The sequence below is a fragment of the Oncorhynchus mykiss genome, chromosome 22 (genome assembly GCF_013265735.2).
Source record: "Oncorhynchus mykiss isolate Arlee chromosome 22, USDA_OmykA_1.1, whole genome shotgun sequence".
NCBI lineage: Eukaryota > Metazoa > Chordata > Actinopteri > Salmoniformes > Salmonidae > Oncorhynchus > Oncorhynchus mykiss.
Genome location: NC_048586.1, coordinates 7,218,621 through 7,233,536, shown reverse-complemented (window position 1 = coordinate 7,233,536; position 14,916 = coordinate 7,218,621).

The following is a 14,916-nucleotide window of genomic DNA, read 5'->3' as shown; positions in this document are numbered from 1 at the left end:
CATAACTAGAGAACCAACGAGTGGGCAATATGAGAGGCAGCAGGCAGGCAGTCCAGACGTCACACACACACACCCACACTCCAATGACTAAGTGTGTGGTGGAATAATGGGACAATACATATCATACAAAACCACTTCCTTTGTCACATAACATACCATACCAGTTCAGTGCCAAGTAGAACAAAATATATATTTTTTGGTTTGTCCCCATAGAGGAATCCTTTTTGACGCTAGGTAGAATCCTTTGTTATATCCTAACACAGTGGCGATAGAAATCTCCTGGTTTATACAGGCAACATCACGTTATGATGGCTTGCAAAGTGATATGTAATTCCTATTGGGATCCAGTAGTGATGTGCAGAACACGAACAATTCTTTCTTTGTGAACAACTATTTTTACTAACTTGAGAGTCATACTTCGTTTTTCTGAGTGACTCGTTCATTTTAGTCATTTGTTTGACCTGCTGGCCGCAATGAATTTTACATCCTGAATAATATATATGCCTCCGACTCACCGGCTCCGGAGACGTGATCTGACCACCAACTAACTGTCTATCATGTGCATTGTAATCTGTTTTCTTAATATGCTGTAAGACTGTTTGCATTCTGTCATATGTAATTAATATCATATGCCTGTTTGTCTGATACTGATGTGTTGATGGCGCTGTCTTGGTCCAGGTCTCTCTTGACTAACTTGGTTAAAAAAAAAGGTTAAATTAACATTTATTATCAAGCTTTGATTATTTGAATTAGCTGTGTAGCGCTAGGGGGGAAAACGTGCACCCCCTGGGGTCCCCAGGACCAAGTTTGGGAAACACTGCTCTGGTCCTGGTGCTCAAACCCTCCACCAGGTGGCGTAGTCGGTACTTTATGACAGATTATACCTCCAGCTTGACTTGATATGCCCTCTCTTTATCTTTGAATCTTATCTCTGTTTTCTCCTCATTGCCATGGAAAACCTATGACTCCTATTACAGTTACTGTGATCACTCAGGCTTGCATCTCCTTAAAATAAATGTAGCACAGCGATATTAATTAAACATATGGCCACACAGAGTTAGCTGCAAGAGTTTGTCTGCTTGCTAAACCATGTACTGTCCATATTTACAAAGATAGACAGGCCCAATTCTGCCATTTTGATACATAGACATATCTTAGCAATTGCTGAGCACTGCACATGATTTCACATTGCAATGCTACAAATTAGGTATCCGATTCTCTGATGCCTGATGTGTTAAAATAAATAAAATGTGTGTGTGTGGGGGGGGGGGGGGGGGGGGGGGGGGGGGGGAGAGATGTGTGGCTCCTGTAAATGTTATATAAAGCGACGGATAGACAATCCACCAGATTACCTGACTAAAACGTGGTTGTAGAATGATTCTCTCTGTTCCCTTAAATCATTGCCAGAGACACAGGTCAGTATTATAAATAGAAGGACCTGAATCATTGGCTGCCATAAAAGCACTCCGTTGTTAGCTCAGGCTAATCTGTTTCCTGTAATTTAATATTTTCATAAGTGTAAATGGCAAATTATGAAATATAGCAGGGACAGTAGAGGCGAAGCCGTTTGCAGTCCTGGGCAGTCGATTTGTTGCCTAATGAAACCATTAACCTTACCATATCAAACTTGATACAGGCAAAATAATAGGTGAATTAGGTGACAAATTGTGGAGCTATGAGCAACATTTTAATATAATGCTAAGACTTTGTATGCACTAAAAAAATACGAGCATAGAAAATAGTATTATGCAGGATAATATCCAATAATCATATTAATTTGTTTTGGTAAGATACACATTGTTTCTATGATTGGCCTCGGCTGTTGCAAAAAAAACAATAGTGTTTACTGTTTTTGTTGTCGTTTTCAAATTCAGATAGCTCGATCACAAGCTTCATCATGGGTTACTTAAGTTTCAGTTTCAAGACACAGTTTATTTTAAATTAATTTGCAGATACGCAATGAAAATGACTGTGAAATCAAAGTTACATTTTACAATACGGCGTAAGTGTAAAGCACTGCAAGACAACAGTAATATCAGTTACTGTGTTTTGCTGTGTGTTTCAGTTCAGTACAATAACCCATATTCTAAGTTTCATTTTCTGCTGCATTCTTCTCCTGTATTGTTACCCACAATGCATGGTTGATCACTAAACTAATTTTAATTAAGAGGTGCTAATGAACACAAGAGACAGAGAGGGTTCTTCTCCAAAGTGTCCCTGTTCCCAAGAACTCCAAGGCAACCTGCCTAAATGACCATTGCCCTGTAGGGCTTACATCTGTAATTACAAAGTGCTTTGAAAGGCTGGTCATGACTCACATCAACACCATCATCCCAGACACCCTGGACCCACTCCTATTTGCATACCGCCGCAAAAGTTCCACAGATGATGTGTGACGTAGAATTCCGTCACTGTCCGGGTGCAGCATTTGGTCTTTAACGCACGCACACACACATTCATCACTCCTCCCTGCTCCATTATCCATTAAGGTAACAGATAAGGTAACAATGTGGGTCGACAAGTTAACTTCTCTGTCTTACTACATACATTTCACCATTATGTCAATGTTCATATTTAATACAAGCAATATGTATTTTACTTATCGATGTTATGGATGAGCGCATTTGTTTGTTCTGTTCCTCTCTCTCTCCATCTCTGTAGCTTCCGGGTATGCTGGTTAAGGACCTGAGCAAAGGGAATTGGGCTGACTTTGTAGTGCCTGTCCCAAATGGCTCATTAATGTAAATGTGCATATTGAAAGACACTGTCAGTAGTGATGTCATTTTGTAAATGTTATGCGGTGATATTGTTTAAAAAATGTGTTGCAATGTATATCCTTTAGTATGTTTAGTTAATGGAAAATGTAGGTTTGACTAGGTAATTGCTTAATTAATTAGGGTTAATTGTTCTGAGGGGAGGGGCTAGCCCTACAAAAGGAGGAGCCTATTTCAATTCACAGGGAGGCCAATTAGGATTGAGCTGTGAATGGGGCAGCATTGTTTTTAGACGTCCCATAAGGTATAGGTTTGATGGCAGTACTGTTGTTTTTGTTCCGGAATCACTATGTAAATAAACACCCTTGCACAGAATAACTTTTGTGGCTCCGTCATCTTTTTATTTTGATAGAGGTCAGGTTTTCCAGTATAGCTTTCTGGCCTACTCTACGTGACATGATGCAATCTCAATTGCACTTCACACTGCCCTGTCCCACCTGGACAAGAAGGGAAATAACTATGTGAGAATGCTGTTCATACTTACAGCTCAGCGTTCAACACAATTAGTCCCCTCCATGCTCCTCATGAAGCTAGTGACCCTGAAGCTACCTCCCTCTGCAACTGGATCCTGGACTTCCTGACAGGCCGGCCCCAGGTGGTGAGGGTAGGCAACAACACCTCCGTTACACTGACCCTTAACAGTGGCCCCTCATGGGTGTGTGCTTAGTCCACTCCTGTTCTCCCTGTTCACCCACAACTGCATGCCAATGCATGACTCCAACACCATCATCAAGTTTACTGACGACACAATGATGGTAGGCCTGATTACCGATGGCGATGAGACAGCCTACAGGGAGGAGGTCAGAGATCTGGCAGTGTAGTGCCAGGACAACAACCTCTCCTTCAACACCACTAAGACCAAGGAGTTGATCGTGAACTACAAGAGAAAGAGGGGAGAGCACACTCCCATCCACATCAATAACGGGGCTGTAGTGGAGTGGTTCGAGAGCTTCAAGTTCCTTAGTGTCCACATCACTAAGGACTTCATGTGAAATAATTAGAAATGTCCTTGAGTTGTCACTTTCTACAAAATGATTAGTTTGTCATGTTATGCATGTGTTAAGAGTGACATTTACTGGCATAATGTGGTACTGCAGTTCTGTTGTTACATCCTGTTCTTCGCGCCCTCAAGTTTAGTTAATTTTATCATTGCTGGAGGTACAGTACCTTCAGAAAATATTCACACCCATTGATTTATTCCACATTTTGGTGTGTTACAGCCTGAACTCAAAATTAATTACATAGATGTTCTCTCATTCATCTACACACAATACTCCATAATGACAAAGTGAAAACTATGTTTAGAAATATTATAAATAAAAAAGTCAGTTTGGTTGGCGGCTTGACTCAGTAATCCACCAGTTTCCCTCATTCAGAATGCATATAAATGAATCCCAGAAGTTACCAATAAACTTTGTCCAAACAAGTCAAACAACATTTCTAATCAATCTTCGGGAACCCTAATATGTAAATAAATTATAAAATTTAAGACGGAGAATAGTATGTTCATTACCGGAGATAAATTACGAAGTGCGCACTCTCATCCACGCGCACCACAATACTACTGCCAAAATGGGAGCCACCTAGAAAAAAACTGCAAATTCTAGCTCATTTTTCAAAAAACAATCCTGAAACTCTTTCTAAAGACTGTTGGCATCTAGTGGAAGCTCTAGGAACAGCAATATGGAAGGTATTCCTTTGATTTTCCCATAGACATGCATTTTAAATGGTGTCACCTCAACAACAACAAAATTCCGGATGGATTCTCCTAGGGTTTCGCCTGCTACATCAGTTCTGTTATACTCAGACATTATTTTAACAGTTTTGGAAACTTTCGAGTGTTTACTATCCAATGCTACCAACTATATGCATATCCTAGCTTCTGGGCCTGAGTAACGGGCAGTTTTCTTTGGGCACCTCATTCATCCAAACTTCCAAAATACTGCCCCCTTAGCCTTAAGAAATTAAGAACAATATTACACACAGAGTATACAAAACATTAAGAACACCTGCTCTTTCCATGACATAGACTGACCAGGTGAATCCAGGTGAAAGCTATGATCCCTTATGAATGTCACTTGTCCACTTCAAATCAGTATAGATTAAGGGGAGGAGACAGGTTAAAGAAGGATTTTTAAGACTTTAAGACTAAGATTGTGTGCCATTCAGAGGGTGAATGGGCAAGACAAAATATTTAAGTGCTTTTGAACAGGGTATAGCAGTAGGTGCCAGACGCACCAGTTTGTGTCCTTGGTTTTTCATGCTCAACAGTTTCCTGTGTGTAATCAAGAATGGTCCACCACTCAAAGGACATCCAGCAAACATGACACAACAGTGGGAAAGATTGGAGTCAATATGGGCCAGCATCCCTGTGGAATGCTTTCAACACCTTGTTGACATGACTGTCCTGATCAGATCAGGTTACAGGAGACCACAACCCTACAGATTATCTCTCACCCCCAACAGGGGAGGAGAGATCTAGGGGTATGAAAATGTGGGGTTTTTATGACCCCTTACACCCATGGTAAATCTTAGGCAACAGACACAATACCTTTGTCTTCTCACTATGGAGAACCAGTCTCACAACATTAAACATGCAATAAATGGACTTTGGAACAATGGTTTCCATCAGCCACAATGGTGGTAATGACGATAGATGGAATATGAAAATTAATGTCATTTTTGTGTTGTTATTAAAGGTTAAAGGACGATGTTATTACGAAAACATTGTAACGTTTGAGTTTTCCTAGTATATGCTTGATGTTTATACATTGTACGTTGTGTGGAAAATATCCAAATCAAAGAGAATGTTTTGGTAAAGATGAAATGTGAAGTTAGTTGTCTAAATTGGATTTGAGTAAAATCTAGACCTTGCCTCTTAACTTGGTACGCCCAGAGAATTGCCCTAAAGGCGGTTATGCCCACTTCTGACCCGAGGGTATAAGACATGTGCGTTAAGAATTAACATATGTGACCCGTGCTGCAGCTAAGGTCTGAAAAGTCAAACCCAAAACAAGGTTGAAGAACAAGAAATATTTTTTCTACCCATGCTACGGATGAGTAGCTGTGTCTAAGCGGGTGAATTCCAACCAGACCACCCGGCCTCTACTGCCCATCGAATCATGGTATCTACACTGTTTCCATTCCTACTGAGCTACAGAGCTGGCTCTCCTCTGAAGATCCCTTTCAGAACAAGGGTGAGGAATCAGGCCACTAAGCCAAAATGACACTGACATCGTGAAGACAACAAGAGAGTTGCACCAGAGAAGAGCGTCATTGAGAAGCCTAAACGGTCCACGCGGAGAATCCACGGAGACCTTCAACACGTGATTATCTGACCCATAAGAGGCGCAGTTCGGGGCAAGGTTAGGGGTAAAATAAACATGCACCCAAATGTATGTTTCTCGTGTACCTTCTCTTTTTCTCTCTTTTTGAAATCCCCATTTTGGGTAACACGCTTCATAGTGTGTTGGCCCTTTATACTAAGGTCTAATCAATAGCCTAGACTGTGTTTGAGTATCTTTTATCGTTTTTGCTTTCTAGTAAATAAATAATCAACTAAAATTGGTGTAGTACGAACTCATTGGTGGGACCCGGGTTTGTGCAGATTCCCAGATTATGCGACGTTCAGAATGAGACTGTAGAGGAAATATATTAATTAGCGACTGTTGTAAAATCGATATTCTTTGAGTTAATTTGGGAAATAGAAACTCAATTAAACAAATTTTCACGTGGTGCCACTGGTTTATGAGTTAATTGCCTGATTCATTTAATCACGCAATTATAAACCGTTAATCATTTGATGAGCAGCAGTTGTCACGTTAACTAATACGTGACGACATTGTCCATGCCCCACAAATTTGGGCAAAAAGGCAAAAGTGGGAGGAGTTTATTTTATCATTGCTTGAGATCCTTTAAAGAACTGCAGTTGCCAAGATACAGTATTACACCAATACACTGTGTGTGTGTGTCCTCTTTTGAGAAATAGAATGTGTTCTGTCACAGTCCGTTTGGCTGTTGTTACATTAATATGGTCCACACACAACGCGTAGTTGAGAAGAGGACACACCAGTGCCTCTTCCCCATCAGGAGGCTGAAAAGATTTGGCATGGGCCCTAAGTTCTTCAGCTGCACCATCTAGAGCATCTTGACTGACTCTATGCACACTCACAAGACTATATATATATATATATATATACACTCACATACGCATACTGACACAACACAAACACACCACAAGGCGCTACAGAGGGTGCTGAGTATGGCCCAGCACATCACTAGGGCTGAGCTCCCTGCCATCCAGGACCTCTATGCAATGGGTGTCAGAGGAAGGCCCCCAAAAATGGTCAAAGACTCCAGCCACTCAAGCCATAGACTGTTATCTCTGCTACCATATGGCAAGTGGTACCAGTGCACCAAGTCTAGAACCAACAGGACCTTGAACAGCTTCTACTTCAAAGATTTAAGACTGCTAAACAAGACTGCTAAATAGCTAATCAAATGGCCACCAAGACTATTTGTGCTCCCGAGTGACACAGCGGTCTAAGGCACTGCATCTCTGTGCTAGAGGCATCACTTCAGATCCTGGTTCAATTCCAGGCTGTATCACAACCGGCCATGATTGACAGTCCCCTAGGGCAGTGCACAATTGGCCCAGCGTCATTAGGGTTCGGCCCGGGTAGACCGTCATTGTAAATAAGAATTTGTTCTTAAATGACTTGCCGAGTTAAATTAAAACATCTGCAATTACCCTTTTTTGCACAAACTCACTTTACCGTTACCTATATAAGTACATACAGTGAGGGAAATAAGTATTTGACCCCCTCTCAATCAGAAAGATTTCTGGCTCCCAGGTGACTTTTATACAAGTAACGAGCTGAGATTAGGAGCACACTCTTAAAGGGAGTGCTCCTAATCTCAGTTTGTTACCTGTATAAAAGACACCTGTCCACAGAATAAATCAGATTCCAAACTCTCCACCATGGCCAAGACCAAAGAGCTCTCCAAGGATGTCAGGGACAAGATTGTAGACCTACACAAGGCTGGAATGGGCTACAAGGCCATCGTCACCTAACCAAGTTGCTTGGCAACAGTAGGTGCGATTATTTGCAAATAGAAGAAACACAAAAGAACTATCAATCTCCCTCGGCCTGGGGCTCCATGCAAGATCTCACCTTGTGGAGTTGCAATGATCATGAGAACGGTGAGGAATCAGCCCAGAACTACACAGGAGGATCTTGTCAATGATCTCAAAGGCAGCTGGGACCATAGTCACCAAGAAAACAATTGGTTACACACTACGCCATGAAGGACTGAAATCCTGCAGCGACCACAAGGTCCCCCTGCTCAAGAAAGCACATATACATGCCCGTCTGAAGTTTGTCAATTAACATCTGAATGATTCAGAGGACAACTGGGTGAAAGTGTCATGGTCAGATGAGACCAAAATGGAGCTCTTTTGCATCAACTCAACTCGCCTTGTTTTGAGTAGGAATGCTGCCTATGACCCCAAGGCAGCACAGAGGTGGAAACATTATGCTTTGGGGGTGTTTTTCTGCTAAGGGGACAGGACAACTTCACCGCATCAAAGGGACGATGGACGGGGCCATGTACCGTCAAATCTTGGGTGAGAACCTCCTTCCTCAGCCAGGGCATTGAAAATGGGTCGTGAATGGGTATTCCAGCATGACAGTGACCCAAAGCACACAGCCAAGGCAACAAAGGAGTGGCTCAAGAAGAAGCACATTAAGGTCCTGGAGTGGCCTAGCAGTCTCCAGACCTTAATCCCATAGAAAATCTGTGGAGGGAGCTGAAGGTTCGAGTTGCCAAACATCAGCCTTGAAACCTTAATGACTTGGATAAGATCTGCAAAGAGGAGAGGGACAAAATCCCTCTTGAGATGTGTGCAAACCTGGTGGTCAACTACAAGAAACATCTGACCTCTGATTGCCAACAAGGGTTTTGCCACCAAGTACTAAGTAATGGTTTGCAGAGGGGTCAAATACTTATTTCTCTATTTAAAATGTTAATCAATTTATAACATTTGACATGCTTTTTCTGGATCTTGTTATTCCGTCTCTCACTGTTCAAATAAACCAAGCATTAAAATTGTAGACTGATCATTTCTTTGTCTGTAGGCAAACGTACAAAATCAGCAGGGGATCAAATACTTTTCCCCCTCACTGTAGTTACCTCAATTACCTTGTACCCCTTCACATCGACTCGTACACCCTGTAAATAACCATGTTATTTTTACTTGCTATTCCACGTTTATATTTTTTAGTAAATGTTCTTTGTGTTACACACTCCTCTGTGAAGAGGGAACGCAACACCCTGCTACAACTCAACTGTCCGTGAAGTGAAAGAGGTATGGACTGTAGGTGTAAGTAAGGATGACAAAAAGGCAGAGAATTTACCGTTTACTAGGAATTTATTCCTTCACACGGTAATATGGGGAAAAGGGGCTGGACGGAACCAAAGCAAGTAAATCTAAGTCCCCTCTCTTACGTAACCACTACCTATCTAATTTAGCACCACCTGGTGCGCTAACCAAAGTACAGTGGGTGGTCCGCCCGGTCTTACCTAGTGTGCCTAGACAGTGAATATACTACGGGTATGTGTATGCCCGCGGGCCTCTTGCCTAAGCACTCCCTAGGTGCCTTCCCCTTCCCCCCCTGGGAACAAATGAAACAGAATAACAAACATTCCACTTTACTACAAAACTGAGAAAAAACTCAGGCCATTAAAGAAACTCTGACAAAGCAACAAACACAGAACATACCAAAGCTGCTACCAGCAACAACTAACATAGTACATACCAACGACCAACATGCTATCAACCTCCTCTCTCAGCAATGATCTATATCACAATCAATCTCTCAGCAATGATCTCCCTCCTGAACAGAACACTGGCTTTTATATAGCTTCAGAAGAAATGGGTAATTGGAGAGAGCTGCGTCCTGACGAGGGGGCGGGGTCAGCTCTCCAATTAGCCATGAAGTCGACCAATCAGCTGCTTGGGGAGAATTCAGGAAGCCATCTCCTGAAACACACACTCAAATACACAAGCTATAACACAGAAACTGGGGAACGTAACACTGCATTGTTGAAAAAGGACTGTTAGTATGCACTGTTAGTCTACACCTCTTCTTTACGATGCAAGTGACATATAATTACATTTCATTTGACACACACACTTTTACACTTAGCAAATGCTGCTGCTACTCTGTTCTTTATTTTACACTTATTATCTGTTTTGATGCCAAGTCACTTTACCCTGCCTTCATGTACATATCTACAGCAATTACCTCATACCGCTGCAAAATGATCTGTTACTTGTACTCTCTTTTTATAGCTCCACTCTTGTGTATTTTATTCCTCGTGTGTTACTATTTTTTTACTATCATAATTTTTAAATCTCCACCGTTGGAAAGGGCTCGTAAGCAAGCATTTCACTGTAAAGTCTACACCAGTTGTATTCGATGCGCGTGACAAATAACATTTTACTGCATTTTTCCACACCCTACTTCCTGCTAGCTGGACTCATCCAGAGGTCACATGACCCACTCACATGACCCACTCTCTCTCACCCTCTCACTCTATCCCTCGCTCCAACGAAGAGTTTGACTAAATTACTTTTGTTTGCCTCTTCCTCCTCGTTTTCTCCAGCTTAATACATCATTCATTAGATTATGGAAAACCATTAGTGTCAAGATTGGGAACTTGCCAATACATTGTGGCTACTCGCTTAGCATATAAAGAATACTTTTTTTTCAACTACGGGGCTAAATATCGATGACAGGCCCTTGTTGTGGTTGATGGACGAGGTTCATAATTAGATGGAGCCTTTGCTTTGGACTATTAATGAGGTTTGTGAATAAAAACCACTCTGCCCCTCCACCCTACCCGGCCCCTCTGACAATGTTCTGTGGTCTCATCTGCCAAGCAAGTTACCTGTTCAGCTCAAGTGATGGCTCTGCGGGGACAATGAATAATCATTCAGGATGGTCCCCAATTCTCGTTGAATAAGAATTTGGGCTTTTTCCTTGACTTACTTTGCTCTTTGTGCTTGTTATATAATAATTTTGCACGCCCAATTTTTCAGTTTTTGATTTGTTAAAAAAGTTTGAAATATCCAATAAATGTCGTTCCACTTCATGATTGTGTCCCACTTGTTGTTGATTCTTCACAAAAAAATACAGTTTTATATCTTTATGTTTGAAGCCTGAAATGTGGCAAAAGGTCGCAAAGTTCAAGGGGGCCGAATACTTTCGCAAGGCACTGTATAATAGTCAGCTACGTAGAGGTAAAGATAATGAGACCCACCCACCCAACTTCGTCCTTCCCTGGGTTGTACCAACCCCACCCGCCTCCCTCCCACCAAACTTCGTTCTTCCCAGGGTTGTACCAACCCCACCCTACCCGCCTCCTTAGCAATCCCCTCTTGTTGAAGCTCTTGTCATCCTGGTATTGTCTTTGAAATATGCAATTGCTTAAGAGGTGGTATTGCAAGGTCATGGGTGATCTTAAACAGCAGAGAGGTGTCGGCTGGTGTTGTATTTCTTAACCTTTTACTGCAGATGGCTAAATCAGGGTCACACAGAGGGATTTTTGGTAGTCTGAAACAAATCTACAGAGCGCTCGGGAAGTATTCAGACCACTTAACTTTTTCCACATTTTGTTACGTTAGAGCCTTATTCTAAAATGGATTAAAAGTTTTTTCCCCTCAATCTACGCACATCTACAATGCCCATAACGACAACGCAAAATCAGGTTTAAATTTACAAAAGTATTCAGACCCTTTGCTAAGCACTTTGTTGAAGTACCTTTGGCAGCGATTACAGCCTCAAGTCTTCTTGGGTATGACACTACATGTAACCAAACAAAACATAGAAACATACAAAGCAAACTATGGTCAGGGTGTGACACTACAAGCTTGGCACACCTGTATTTGGGAAGTTTCTCCCATTCTTCTCTGCAGCTCCTCTCAAGCTCTGTCAGGTTGGATGGGGAGACACCACCATGCTTCACCATAGGGATGGTGCCAGGTTTCCTCCAGATGTGACGCTTGGCATTGTGGCAAAATACTTCAATCTTGGTTACATCAGACCAGAGAATCTTGTTTCTAATGGTCTGAGAGTGTTTTAGGTGCCTCTTGGCAAACTCCAAGTGCCTTTTACTGAGGAGTGGCTTCTCTGGCCCCTCTACCATAAAGGCCTGATTGTTGGAGTGCTGCAGAGATGGTTGTCCTTTTGGAAGGTTCTCCCATCTCCACAGAGGAACTCTCTCGGATTTGTCAGTTTTTTTTTTTACAATCTGTCACGGACTGCTGCTCATTCTGTTCACCAGTTCCTGGAGGTCTACCTCACCAGCTTTCTAGGCTTCACTGAATGGGACTCATTATCATCAACCTCGGGACTGTCTTGCCTGATTATACACACCTGGTTCTCATTTCCCCTTATTAGTATGTTATCTATGTGCCCTCTGTATTTGTTGGTTATTGTTCGCATGTCGGTTGGTCGTGTGAGTACCTATGCATTGGTGCAGCTGTTTTTCTGCGTTCTTTAGATATTTATTTAGGGGATCGTCTTGTGTCTTTCAAAGAGGTTTACCCTCACTCTTTTGTTTGGGTACAGCCCAGTGTTTTTGTATATGTGTTTGTTTTGGGTGTATCAAAAACCCATATTGTGTATTCTTGCTCCTGTCTCCAAATCCTTTATACCAGCGTAACAGAATAACCAACCCGCAAAATGGAGACAGCAGCTGGCGACCATTGTAAGGACTGTACAGCACCACAAGGAAGGTCTCTCGACTTGGTATCGCCATGGACAGTGTGCTGGCAACCATCCTGCAATTGGAGGGGAGTGTGCAGTCCCTCCAGTCTCCAGCACCGATCCCGATACCAGCTCCCACACCACAACCTACCTCCATCCCATCGGAGCCGGTCCATGGAATAACCCTGTCCCTCCCGGAGCACATCGATGGCACACCAGTAAGATGCAAGGGGTTCCTTCTACAACTCCCTGTTGATTACCTCATTAACCCAACCTTTCATGTGTCTCTCCTCAGGCCGGTAGTGCCTGGTCCCCTTGCTGAGGCTGGACCCAGTGATGCCCCGCCTCCTCCTCTGGACATCGAGGGAGGTCTGGCGTACTCAATCCGGGAGGTTCTGGATTTGAGGCATCGGGGGGGGGGGGGGGGGGGGGGGGGGGGGGGGATTGCGCGTCTCCAATACCCCATCGACTGGGCGGGGTAAGACCAGAGGAGCGGTGCCTGGTTCCTGCTGTGGACATCCTGGACGCTTCGCTGACCAGGGATTTTCACCGTCGACGCCCAGACCTGTATTTAGGGACCGACCTGCACTGTGCCCCTGTGGTCGTCCCTGAGGCCAGTGTCGTCCCGCTGCTGGTCATGGGTTTGTGGCACGGATCCCCCCAGGTACTGCTGCTCATTCTGTTAAACAGTTCCGGAGGTCGCTGAATGGCTTCACTGAATGGGATTCGTTATCGTCACTGTCTTGTTTGATTAAACACATCTGGTTCCCATTTCCACTGATTAGTATGTTACATATGTGCCCCCTGTTCCCTCTGTCTTTGTCGGTTATTGTTCCCAAAAATGGAAAAACCAAAACCTGTAACAAGCACATTGTGGTTGACTGTGTCAGATGCTTTCTTTAAATCCAGGAAAATTGCTCGCACAACTCTACCTTTGGCAAGTTTGGACTTTATTTCCTCAACAAAGAAACAGTTTGCCGTTTCGGTTGAATGATGTTTCCTGAAACCAAACTGCATTGGATGGAGAGGAGAGTGAACTGAGTTTAGGTGGGCTATGAGTTGGTCGGCCACCACATTTTCTGGATATAATTGTGAGAATGCTGATGGGCCTATAATTGGCCACATCAGTTGGATCTCCAGCCTTGAAGATTTGTGTTATGACAGCATATTTCGAGTCATCAGGGAACACTTCTTTAATTGACAGATTTACCAGAATTAGTGACTGGAAAGCACAAGGTGCTGGAGTTTTTCTTCGGGAGGGCGGAATTATTTCCATACACATCCTGTGCCTTGGACTAGTTAGTTAGGATTTTCATGATCTCCTGCTCAGGCACTTCAGCTGTGTTAAAAACAGGAGAGGTATGGGCAGGTGAAATGATTAGTTATTTCTATGGCCAAATGTTATTGGCAGGTTGCCAACTGTCTTCAAATAAATTGTTCAATATTGAGGCATTATTTTGAGTTAAAGTTCCTTGTATTTTCAGTAAATATACTGAACTTGATTTGCTTTTACACCTTTTTGCATAGTGTGTTGAGATTTGTCCATAGAAGTTTACTATTTCCTCTAGCTTGGTTGATAAGTTCAATAAAAAGGTTGGTTTTGGCCTTTGTCGTTCACAGCCTCATGCAGATCCGTAAAAATGCTCTTATCAGTACTTAGAGCTGTTTCAGAGCAGTTTTGAGGGCAAAGTCCATTTTCTTCAGGAGACTCCACAACTGCTCCTTCAGCCAGGTTAAGTTACTTTTTTTCCTGCCATTCAGTGTTATTCATAAATTTTTTCAATCAAATTTTATTTGTCACATGAGCCGAATACAACCTTAACGTGAGATGCTTACTTACAAGCCCTTAGCCAACAATGCATTTCAAGAAAGAGTTAAGAAAATATTTACTAAGTAAACTATAGTAAAATAATTAAAAGTAACACAAAAAATAATAACGATGTTATATACAGGGGGTACAGGTACTGGGTCAATGTGTGGGGAGTGTGAGTTATTTTGTACATGTAGGTAGGGGTAAAGTGACTATGCATAGATAATAAACAGCGAGTATTAGCAGTGTGAAAACAAATCGAGGGGGGTGTGTAAATCTTAATAGTCCCTTGGGGCCATTTGATGAATTGTTCAGCAGTCTTATGGTTTTTGGGGTTGAAGCTGTTAAGGAGCCTTTTGGTCCTAGACTTGGCGCTCCGGTACCGCTTGCTATGCGGTAGCAGAGAGAAAAGTCTATGAATTGGGTGACTGGAGTCCTTTACGCCATTAATAGTAGCCTTAAAGAGTTTTCATGTGGCGGATCCCTCTGGAACTTTCATAGGGCACACCTGGCCCCTATTCCCACTGATTGTATTTGTTTGTTTGTGCCCTTTGTTCAC